The 12,853-nt window shown below is 34.7% G+C and overlaps 1 pseudogene; it reads right to left on the bottom strand.

Moving 5' to 3' along the window:
* Positions 1-10,589: 10,589 nt before the first annotated feature.
* Positions 10,590-11,672, bottom strand: LOC140433258 (SPRY domain-containing SOCS box protein 3-like; annotated as a pseudogene).
* Positions 11,673-12,853: the final 1,181 nt, after the last annotated feature.

Below are 12,853 nucleotides of genomic sequence, written 5' to 3' on the forward strand. Positions count from 1 at the left end.
TAAACACCATGAGATTTGCAGATGACACGGTAATTATGGCTGAGAGTATAGAAGAACTACAAACTTTACTAGATGCAATAAATAGTGAATGCATTCAAATGGGACTTGACATCAACACAGATAAGACCAAATTTATGATAGTATCAAGAAGTCCAATAAATAATGAACAACTAACTCTTGGTGGACAGCAAATAGAGAAAGTGACAAAATATAAATATCTGGGAGCTTACATCAACACAGAATTAGATCCAGACCAAGAGATCCGGGTACGAATAGAAATGGCAAGGGCAGCGTTCTTAAAATTCAAACAATTGTTCTGTGACAAAAATCTGAATATTGCGCTGAGACTGAGGTTTGTTGAATGTTACGTCTGGTCGCAACTATTGTACGGGGTAGAAACATGGACACTAAAAGCGCAAATAGTTAAAAAGATCGAAGCCTTTGAACTTTGGATATACCGGAGAATGTTGAGAATCCCATGGACTGCCAGGGTCACCAATGAGGAAGTGCTGAGAAGGATGGGTCGAGACAAAAAATTGTTGAGAACGATAAAAGTACGCAAGACTGCATACCCTTGGACACATACTAAGAAATAATAAATATAGTCTTCTGCCGGTCATCATGCAGGGTAGAGTCGATGGCAAAAAGGGAATAGGTAGAAAGAGGAAGTCATGGCTGCGAAATATTCGAGACTGGACAAACATGACTGTAGACGAATTATTCCACGTTGCAAAAGACAGAGAAGCTGTTAAAAATGTGGTCGCCAACCTCCGTTAATGGGGACGGCATAGGAAGAAGAAGATATGGATAATTAGCAGAAGTACATGCACAGACATCAAGATAGATACTATTTTACAATTTGATATGCAGTTCAGCCTAAACTACTCTTAACCCAGAACACGTATTTCATTGTAGAAGTGAAGAAGACACTTCTAATGGTGAAGTAGGATTCATTATACATAAAAAGTACACACAAAATATAGTTGAAATTATCAGCATAAGCCCCAGGATTGTATATTTCATCTTCAAACTAAATGCAAGATATAACCTTAAGGTAATCTAGACATTTGCTCCAACGACTACCCACTCGGACGAAGAAATTGAAGAATTTTATGAGGACCTAAAAACAGCGTTACATGCCACACCAGCATATTACACAACAATTATGGGCTACTTTAATGCGAAAATCAGGTTTAAACAATATTATGCATAAGTAGCAATGGGTAAGTATGAGATAAGAAGATCTAAGAAAAAAAGGTGGAGTAACCTGCTTCAGGATCTCAAAAGGGATATTTGGGGGCAAGGCTTCAAGATTGTCTGAACCGAATTGAAGGGGAAAAAGACACCCTACCCCCTGCCTAAGGATGAGAAACTCTGTTTAATACGAGAAATTTTTCCTCAGGTGGAGGATAGACGTGAAAGGCTTATTGGTTTCGTTAATACCGAACCTTTTACTGAGTTGGAACTCGGCGAGGCTCTTGAACGGATGAAGATCCGAAAGGCACCTGGCATAGATGGAGTCATGCCGGAGACAGTAAAACTCGCCGCACCAAGATACCCTCAGGTTTTCCTGAGATTGCTAAACAAACTGCTTGAACAACAGCAGTTTCCAATGTTGAAAGAAGCTAAGGTTGTCCTTATCCCGAAAAGTAGAGGTGAAGAGGAAGAGGTACGATTTCGGCCAATTTGCCTTCTTAGTTCTACCATAGATGCGGTCACAGTTCTACCAATATGTGGCTCTTATCCTGCTTGACGTCAAGAATGCCTTTAATACGGCATCATGGGAAAAATCATGTCCAGGCTGAGAGAATTGGGCATTAGTGAGTACCTGGTCAATGTAATTGAGAGATAATTTACTGACAAGGTGTTGAGGCTACAGATGACAAGGAGATGCATTCTTGCAGCTTATGCTGATGATCTCGCACTGGTTGCGAAGGCTAGTCAGAAAACGGACATGGCTAATGCGGCTAACACAGCCCTGCGTCGCATTAGTAGGTGAATCAGAGAGAACGACCTACAGCTAGCGCCTCAGAAAACGGAGGTGTTAGTTTTTCAAGGGAGTCGGGAAAAATCCTCTCTTTGTTTTCTAGTGGAAGGTGTGGAGGTTGCACGGGCTAAATCGATTAAGTATCTGAAAGACTGGTTGTCGGAAGGACTAAGGTTCAGAGTACACATCCAAAAGACGGTAGAGAAGGCAAACCGAAAGCTGGAGGCGTTGATACGACTGAAAGGTGTTAAATGGAGTTTTAAACACTGCGAAATACGCTAAGCTGATGAAGACTTCGCAAAGGCGAATGCTCCTAAAGGTAGCGCATATAGTTTCAAATGAGGCTCTATATGTCATTGGAGTGGTGATACCAATCGTTTTGTTGTGCAAAGAGATGATGGTGCAAGGATGGATGTAAATATAGATGAAAATGAGAGAGAAAGAACGATAGTAGAGTGGCAGAGAGAATGGGCGAATGTTACCGGAAAGGTAAGGTGGAGGTGGCACGAAGGAGCTTATTCCCGATCTGAAGCTGGTGGGAATTTAAGTTCAGGAAACTAGACTACTTCCTGACGCAGTTTCTGACCGGACATGGTAGTTTTGGCACCTTAACAAATAGAATAGCCAAATCTACCTCGGTAGACTGTACAGTTTGTGGGGTACCGGACGCTTCGGCCCACATTTTTAACTGCCAGAGATGGACAAATGAGAGAAAAAATTTTGAGAGGCGAATGGGTTTCAGGTTGGATGAAAGAAACGTTGTAAATATAATGTTGAGAGGAGAGAAAAAATGGAGAGAAGTACACTGTCTGATTTCTGGGGTGATGAAGAAAAAGGAGTAAGAGGACAGACGAGGAAATTGAGCCAGGGATCTGAAATTTATGGTTAATAATATTAATTAGTTTATGGTCTAAAGTCTGAAACATTTTATTATTTAAGGTAATAGGTATGGTTATTTATAAATTTTTAGTTTCTTATTTGAATTGTTCATTGAGTGACAATACCACCTCTTTGGAACGGTGGTTAAGGTTTTAGCCGGAACAGTATCCTGGTGTCTTGTTCCGTGACGTAGATGTCCAAAAAATATTTCCCCCACCGTTGCCTATAAGAATTCAATGGATACCTTGTTATGGATATGGGGAAAGAAATGTACGAGGGCAAATATTGCTGATATTCTTACACCAGGAAAATTTCCTCAGAAAAAAAACCTTAGCGTAAATGGACATGGATCAGCCCAGATGACAGTGTCAGAAATGAAATAGATTATATCATAACGAACAGAAAAGAAATAATCAAAGACATCGAAGAACTCAACAAATTTTCAGTAGGATGCGACCACAGATTATTCTGATCTCAAATGTTGTGTGTTCTCCGGTATATATGCAACAACTTGCTGGAATTCTTAAGGTAAACTTGATGTTTTTCGTGATTATTTCTTGTTTATATAGTTTAAATATTAGTAATTTCTTATAGTTTAAGTTTTAAAATATTTTCTTTAGGAGTTTTTTCCACTGATCAATTCTTTGTTACAATTTCCTTTCAGTACTTGGTAATGACACTATATCAAAAGTATGTATTAAGAACCAAAGTATGTTGCCTTGGAATTCTTCTTCTTTTTCTTTTTGTTTAGACATCACTTTGTCTGTTTTTCAATGTGCCTTCAGTAAGTTGTCCTTCCATCGTTTTCGTGGTCTTCCTACTGATCCTCTTTCTATTGGGGAACCGTCTCTGGCCTCTTTACTAATATATTTGTTGTAATTCGGCTTATACGATCGTTCCATTCCACTCTTCTGTCCCATAGTGTCTTGCCATCAAGTTTTTGGTTTTCATGTCTGCTGTTTCTAACATCCTTTTTGTCCTCTCTGTATCGGGTCGTGTTTCTGTCAATAGTGTCATTCTTGGTCTAATTACTGTTTTGTAAATTCTGCTTTTCATTTCTTTCCCGATATTTTTATTTTTTCATATTGTTAATTTAGATAGCCTGCGTCTCTGTTGCTCTATTAACTTGATCTTCCACTTCAGTTTCGAGCTTTTCGTAGCTAGATAATGTGATGCCTAGATATTTAAACTCCATCACTTGTTCTATTACCTGACCTTCCAGCTCCAATTTACATCTTAGTAAATTTGCTGTTATAACCATACATTTTGTTTTTTTTTGGGGAAACTAACATGTTAAATTTTCTGACGGTTATATTAAATTGGTGCAACATAAGTTGTAAATCATCTTCACTGTGGAAGATTATGATTGCGTCGTTTGCATAGCAGATTATTTTAAGTTGTTTTTGTCCCATTTGGTATCCTTTTTTAGTTTTAATTTTTTTGTATTTTTTCATCCATAATCATGTTGAACAATAGAGGACTTAGAGAGTCTCCGTCTTATCCCATTACCAGCTTCAATATGGTCGGTTAGTTCTTCTTTCACTTTCACTTTTTTTGTGTTGTTTTGGTAAATATTTTCAATCATTTTGAATATTTCTAAAGGTATCTCTCTTGCGTACAATAAGTGGATAACGTCCTTTAATTTGACCCGGTCAAATGCCTTTTTAAAGTCCACAAAACATAGATATTCCGGTTTGTTGTATTCTAATGATTTCTTTTGCACTTGTGCATGATCTTCTGGACCTAAAACATTGTCCTTCGGCTAGTGTTATAATTTTATTTAGTTTATTTGTTATCACTTGGGATATTAATTTTAGTGTTGTGTTTAATAAAGTAATTCCTCTGTAATTTTTCTGGTCCTATTGGTTTCCCTTTGTGAAGAGAGGTATTAGGATGCTTGATCTAAATTCTTGAGGAATTCTGTTTTGTTCTATTATTTTTTAGATTAGTTTAAATAGTTGTTTGGTCGGATCTGGTCCTCCGTACTTTAGGAGTTCGTTCGGTATTCTGTTCTCTCCTGGTGATTTTCTATTCTTTAATTTCTCTAATGCTACCTTTACCTCTTCCTCCACAATATTTATTTCTTCGTTTGTGGTCACCACTATATTTCTTTTTGTGTTCCGTAGAAGTCGTGTTTCATCTGTTTTGAGAAGCTGTCAGTGTTCCGTTTTTATTTGTTTAACTAAAGTATTCGTTTCATTTCTGATTCGTTTATAGTCGTTATATGCCTGTTGTATTGTTGTGTTCTGTATTGTAAAAATGCTTTCTTCTTTTTTTCACATTTTGTCTTCACTTTCTCTCTAAACTATGGTGTTTTCTTTTTTGATATGTTAGTGTTTGTTACTTTCCTCTCCAAGTGATTCTGTAGCTGCGTTAATTATATTATTTTTTTTCAGCTTTCCTCGATGTTATCATGATCTAATATTTCATTCCTACCCATCTTATCTGATATTCTTTTTCTATATAAGTATTTCGTGGTTTCTGTATTTAGTCCTTCGACTTATTTTTGTTTGTGTTGGCGCCGCTCTCTTGGGTGTGAAGATTTCAGGATGTAGTCGTTACCTACATCTGCTGCGTAGAGGCATCTTACGTCAATTATTTTTGATGGATGTATATCTCTGCCTCTGTTATGACTTGAAATTGTTTATGACAATTAACAACATTTGTTATATTATTCAATTATAATGATAATAAATAAGTACAAAGCATTGGACATCCGGACTCAATCTTACTTACACATAAAATGTATTAGTTTCGTGATACCTCTCCCATTACTAGTTATTATTTGATCATCGATTTGATCGAGCACATTCGAGGAACTGCAAATTATGATGGGGGAACTAGCAGCCAGCTCCCAATACGTCGGTCTAAAAATGAATATGAAAAAAACAAAAATAATGACAAACACAGATGACCCCAGACGTATAACTATAAATGGCAGTGAGATAGAACAAATCCAGGAATATATCTACCTAGGCCAAATCCTGAGACTTGACAAGGAGAACCAAAGTGCGGAAATTACTAGAAGAGCAAGACTAGCATCGGCAGGATTTGGAAAACTTAGTTGGATACTTAAGAACCGCAAAATACCCCAATACTTGAGAAGCAAAGTGTTCAACCAATGCATCCTTCCTATCATGACATATGGATGTCAAATCTGGACCCTAACCAAGGCAAACATGAATAAACTAGCCACAACCGAAAGAACAATGGAAAGAGCAATGTTAGGTATACGACTGTCAGATAAAAATAGGAACAACTGGGTAAGATCCAAAACAAATGTCGAGGACATAGCAACAAAAATTGCCAAACTTAAATGGAGCTTTGCGGGCCACACTGCTATACAAAAATACCAACGTTGGAATACTACAATACAACATTGTAGACCTTACGAAAGTAAACGACCAAGAGGAAGACCACAGATGAGATGGGTTGATGATATTAAAAGAATAGCCGAAACAAATTGGAAATATGTTGCTCAGGATAGAGACCGATGGAAGGAGTTGGGAGAGGCCTATGTCCAAATATGGACGACAGAAGGCTAAGAAGAAGAAGAAGATTTGATCATACATTTTCATAATATCTTTCTAACTCTTCACATATACAGTTCTCACTACAATCCCTCTTAAGATACTCTATAAAATGCTCTTTAAAGATCCACAAATAGAATGTGAATGTTGGTGTGACGGTTTGTGTCTTTATTTTTTGACCATATTTTCGATCAACTGACACACAAAATGTTATAAGAAAAATGCATTTTACAAAATCAATGTGTTTTTTTTATATTTTCGATGTTACATCTCATTAGTAAATTGTAAAATGATCAACTTCGATTTTCCAATTTTTGACATATTTTTATTCACTGCAATTGAAACTTTCCAATATTTCACGAAAGTTTATTTTAGGTATTTAATACAATATAGTCTAGATAGATAGATCTACATGGTTTGATGGATGAAAAATGCAAAATAATTCAATATGCAGACGATATATGTTTATATACCAGCCATAAATCCTATGAAGATTGTATGTTGAATCTAAAACTTAGCTTTAGTAACATAGATAAGTGGGTGAAACAAATGGGTTTTAGTATATCACAAGAAAAATCTTTGATTGTATGTTTCACTAGACGTAGACAAAAAGTCACAGGCAAATGCCAGATAGGTGATTATAATTTCCCCTTAGCAGAAGAGTATAAGTATCTAGGCATGATCCTAGATAAAAAAACTCTTGTGGTCCAGCCATATAAAGTACGTAAAACAAAAGTGCGAACGTGGAATTAACCTTCTGCGTTTCGTTTCTAAAAAAAGATGGGGTGCAGATCAAAATATCTCTTTAATGTTTTATAGATCCTACATACGATCCATTCTGGATTACGTTTGTATTCTTTATGGTTCAACATGCAAAACACATCTATTAACTCTTGACAGAATACAATTTAAATCAATAAAAATTTATCTAGGAGCTATGATGTCTTCACCAAACCAAGCAGTTCTAACAGAAGCCCAGGAACCACCTTTACACATACGTAGGCAAATGTTAGCCAACAAACGTCTAATAACATACAGATCGTTTAATACAACTATGGTTCACAAAATAGGTTTACTTTTGACAGAAAATTTAACAAATTCTTACTGGAGAATAAAAAATTCTCCTCCTCTTGCAGAATCTTTTATCGATACGAATTCATTTCAATCTTATATATTATAGCTACCAAAATTTCTTTTTTACTTACAAGACTTTGAAGTTCTGATAGACAAACCAACCATTATAATGCCCTCTTATTCAGACTTACCAATTTTAACTAATCTGATATTCAAATCCATACTAAGCAAATAGGGGAAGATTTAACAATAATTTATACAGATGGTTCAAAAACTGTTGAAAGTACTGGTTTCGCTTTTTTTGTTTCAAACAGCAATTATGTTGAGAAATATCGAATTCCTAAATGTTGTTATATTTTTACAGCCGAGGCCGCTGCTATACAGAAAGCACTAGATTGGTGTGTCACTAATTATTGTGAGAATATCGTAATGGTATCAGATTCTCGGGCAGTATTACAAGCTATTCGTAGCCATCCATTGGATAGTTTTCAAAACTCCATTATACTTGATATCAAAAACTTATTACATGATCTGAAATTCACAAAAAAAACAGTTACTTTACTCTGGGTTAAAGGACACAATGGAGTAATTGGAAACGAATTAGTGGATGGTATGGCAAAAAATACATCTGAGATATCCGAAATTACAAATTTTTACTACTTTAAAGATCTTTTTTCTATTATCAGTATTGTACTGCGAAAGATGGATGTCAAAATATAAAGAGGTTCAGAAGACTTCAAGAAACCATTACTTTTCTATTCATCCATGCTTACCAAAAAATATTCCCCATTTTATTTTAACTATAATAAAGTACATTCTTCGTTAATAACCCGGTTAAAACTTAACCATGGCCTCTTTCCAGAGCATCTGCATAGGATTGGAATCTATGAAACTCCTTTCTGTCCTTGTGATGGTAAATCTGTAGGAGATTTGAACCACTTATTTTTCGATTGTCCTAATCATAGGGAACAGACTCGAAGCCTATATTTAGGTTTAATTGATCTCAATATTAGCCTACCAGTTAACATCAGCAATCTGTTATCTTATTCTGACAAATCTATATATAATATTCTAATCAAGTTTATAAGCGATTCTAAAATAAAAATTTAAACATCCTTATAACAATTTTCTGTGGCAAAAAGATTTATTGTGTAATGCCATCTCTCTCTCTCTCTCTCTCACACACACACACACACAATACAATATAATTTTAAGTTTATAATTGTGTGTCCCTCTGTATAATTCCAAGCCACTTAAGAAGACCGCGCTGGTCTAAAATATACATATTTCTGAAAATAACTGCTAACCAGATGTCGCAATAATTCTTTTCAAAAACATCAAAAGATTCAAAAACTAATAACGACAGTTGACCTACTTAGAAATTTCGCAGACTTATCTAACATGCAAATTTGACAGAATCATTGTTCAACTTCTCTTTTAATGCCACTTAGATAATAAAATAAAGAGGAAGTCACGCTGCGAGCCACTCATTTTGCGGAAAGTTGTAAATTATATGCAAAATAGAAAATTATTTTACGCAAAATTATGTCACAGCCGTAGAGGCATTGTAAGATTACCTAATCCGTAATGTAGGTACCTTCTTGTGGGGTTTGGGCAACTTTCTACTTTTTATTATGATAGTTACTGACTTTTCAGTTATCCAAAATGTATAGATAGTTGTAGTTGATTTTTGCCGGAGTGACAAGTGCTACCGCCAAAGTATTATTTGACGCTAAGAAAAAATATTTAACTGTGGTAAACATATTTTCTTTATATTTAAAAAATTAATTATTTTTTATCTAACACTATTTTATTAACATGGTAAAAATACTTGTTAAATATTTTTATAATGGGTTTGAAAACGTAGGTATTTAAACTAACGTAATGTACTATACATTTTTAATTATAAATAACAATATGATAACGCATTTTCACATTATTATATATGCTATTAAAGAGTTTGCATAGGTATTTGAGAATAAAGAGTTTGACAATTTCCGAATTTAACTTGTCTTACAGTTTATTTTTTTTTGAGAGACCTGAGACCACGTCTCCACCAGCATAGGTCTCTTTATTCTAAAACTTTTTTCGTGAGGTTTATCAGATCCTGAGAGTACTACTTAGCTAATAATGATAGTTTAGATGATTAAATTTTTTAATATGTATTTAAAATTTAGAATTTATAACAAAAAATCATACCAAAAACTAGTTTTTTAGTTCATCTATGTGTTACGAGCAAAGCCCGAAATTGGACAATCCTAACATTGTACACAAATTATTGTCCACTTCTAGCATTGTACCCCCAAACTGTACAATGTCCGAAATAATCAAAATAATTGTCGACACGTTCATCGGTTCGAATCGATTATTATCGACAAGCGACACACCAAATCAAAAATTGAAAAATCGAATCGAAGAAGAAATTGTTTTACAATAGAGATATTGTTAGTGAAACATTTCAAAGCTTCAAGAGATAGATACCTCACTATAATCTAGGGAAGATGTTTGTAAAACATCTTAGATTTTCAAGAGATATGTATGATAATTTAAAATAATTTAATTCTACGAATCCAAGAGTCAAAAACGCTGGTTAATTATGGATTTATAACCTCAATTGATGTTTGTTTGTCGTTAATAACAAATGGGGAATAATCGTAAAAATCGATATGAATCGAATTGAAATTCGAACATTGTACAGCAATTCTTTTATACAAATTCCGACGATTATATATATTTCGGAGATTGTACAGTAAAGGGGTACAATGCTAGAAGTGGACAAGATTTTTTGTACAATGCTAGGATTGTCCAATTTCGGACATTGCTCGTAACATATGCACCTATTGGTAATTTTTACATTAACTTTTGTCAGGGTCTGATCTTGCCTTTCGTCGGTGCTCTCATACATTTCGCGATAAACGGATTTGACAACCTCAAGAATTTTGGTTCTATCAGTAATAAGGTTTTAATGTTTTTTTTTTTATTTTGTACACATTTTTGTTGCCTATGTTGTTTGTATTTCGCCTCAAAACTTTTAATTTTTTTTTACACCAATTCTTTTATTTTTTTAAACTCACATTTACTGTTAAAAAAACCTAGCGGCGCTATAAAATTAAATTTGAGATTTATCACAGTCGTATTGACAACAGACGCATAATTTGTAAATCATGGAGCGGCATATCACATTTATGTATCATTGCGTATCATAATCAGAAGATGCATTTGATACATTTGAGTCACTTGTGTCAACGTCACTACTGAAATCTGAAGGGAACCAAGGCGTGGTTCTTGGTTTCTTATGGGATTTCAGGAAGTTTTCATAATATAAAGGACACATCAAGTTGTCTTCTAACTTTGCTAAGCGTTTTATCTTATCTTCTTCAAAATTTGGCCCAATCCAAAAGTACTTCCTTTCATACAACCTTTTAAGGCCAGGAATCTGTTGATAACTTTGGTACAGATTCTTCTGATACTGCACAGGTTAACCTAACTGCAGATTGAGCTGCTGTGGAACTAACCATGGGGTACAGTTCCTGGGTTTTAATGCAAGTAAAAGCAATTCCTAAAGGCTTTCTATTTAAAAAATATTCTAAAGTTCCTTTATTCATATCTAAATGATCTCCAATAGAGCTTCCCAACCCAAAATTTGATCCATACTTCCTAACTTATTTGTTGTATTGAATAACTCCATGGTAGGAGTAACCCCATAATTAAGAATCGATTCCTAGTAGACTACAGAACCTAAATTTCCAGTCAGCAAATACAACTTTTGCTGTACCAACACCTACCATCACATCGGTTCCATACATATTATTTGAAGTCATTTGCACTTCCCAATAATAATGTAAGTTTCTTTCAAATGGTATGGTTCCTCTCACAGCTGCAGTACCAGAACTATAGCAAGGATGAAATAAAATATCATTATTATCATTAGTTATTCTCGTATCGGGTGAACTATGGGCTGGGGACCATTCCCAAACAAATATCCCAATATATTTAATACATTTGCATTGCACTACATCTGCATTTAGTTTTGCCTTTTCTGTGCATTGTTCAATACACAATGGATGCTTACACTTCATGATTCTCACCTTAATGTTGCCCAATGGTGTTAAAAAAGATTCCTTAATGAGGATTTACCGTAAGTACCTCTAATTATATTTCTAATCGTTTTATTTCATAGGCACTCGTTTTATAAATGGTATATTTACAATTATTTGACGTAACCAATTCTTGCTAAAACTGTGTTTGCATTAAAAAAAAAATAAAATAAAACGATTAGAAATATAATTAGAGGTACTTACGGTAAATCCTAATTAAGAAATCTTTTTTAACACCATTGGGCAACATTAAGGTGAGAACCATGGAGTGTAAGCATCCATTTTGTATTGAAAAATGCACAGAAAAGGCAAAACTAAATGCAGATGTAGTGCAATGCAAATGTATTGAAGATATTGGGATATTTGTTTGGGAATGGTCCCCAGCCCATAGTTCACCCGATACGAGAATAACTAATGATAATAAGGATATTTTATTTCATCCTTGCTATAGTTCTGGTACTGCAGCTGTGAGAGGAACCATACCATTTGAAAGAAACTTACATTATTATTGGAAAGTGCAAATGATTTCAAATAGTATGGAACCAATGTGATGGTAGGTGTTGGTACAGCAAAAGTTGTATTTGCTGACTGGAAATTTAGGTTCTGTAGTCTACAAGAAATCGATTCTCAATCATGGGGTTACTCCTACCATGGAGTTATTCAACACAACAAATTAGTTAGGAAGTATGGATCAAATTTTGGGTTGGGAAGCTCTATTGGAGTTCATTTAGATATGAATAAAAGAACTAGAATATTTTTTAAATAAAAAACCTTTAGGAATTGTTTTTACTGGCATTAAAACCCAGGAACTGTACCTCATGGTTAGTTCCACAGCAGCTCAATCTGCAGTTAGGTTAACCTGTGCAGTATCAGAAGAATCTACCTTACAGATGTTGTGTTTATCCTTTATTGCAAAACACACAAATCTGTACCAAAGTTATCAACAGATTCCTGGCCTTAAAAGGTTGTATGAAAGGAATTACTTTTGGATTGGGCCAAATTTTGAAGAATATAAGATAAAACGCTTAGCAAATTTAGAAGACAACTTGATGTGTCCTTTATATTATGAAAACTTCCTGAAATCCCATAAGAAACTAAGAACCACGCCTTGGTTCCCTTCAGATTTCAGTAGTGACGTTGATACAAGTGACTCAAATGTATCAAATGCATCTTCTGATTATGATACGCAATGATACATAAATGTGATATGCCGCTCCATGATTTACAAATTATGCGTCTGTTGTCAATACGACTGTGATGAATCTCAAATTTAATTTTATAGCGCC

Source organism: Diabrotica undecimpunctata, chromosome 2 (assembly GCF_040954645.1).
Source record: "Diabrotica undecimpunctata isolate CICGRU chromosome 2, icDiaUnde3, whole genome shotgun sequence".
NCBI lineage: Eukaryota > Metazoa > Arthropoda > Insecta > Coleoptera > Chrysomelidae > Diabrotica > Diabrotica undecimpunctata.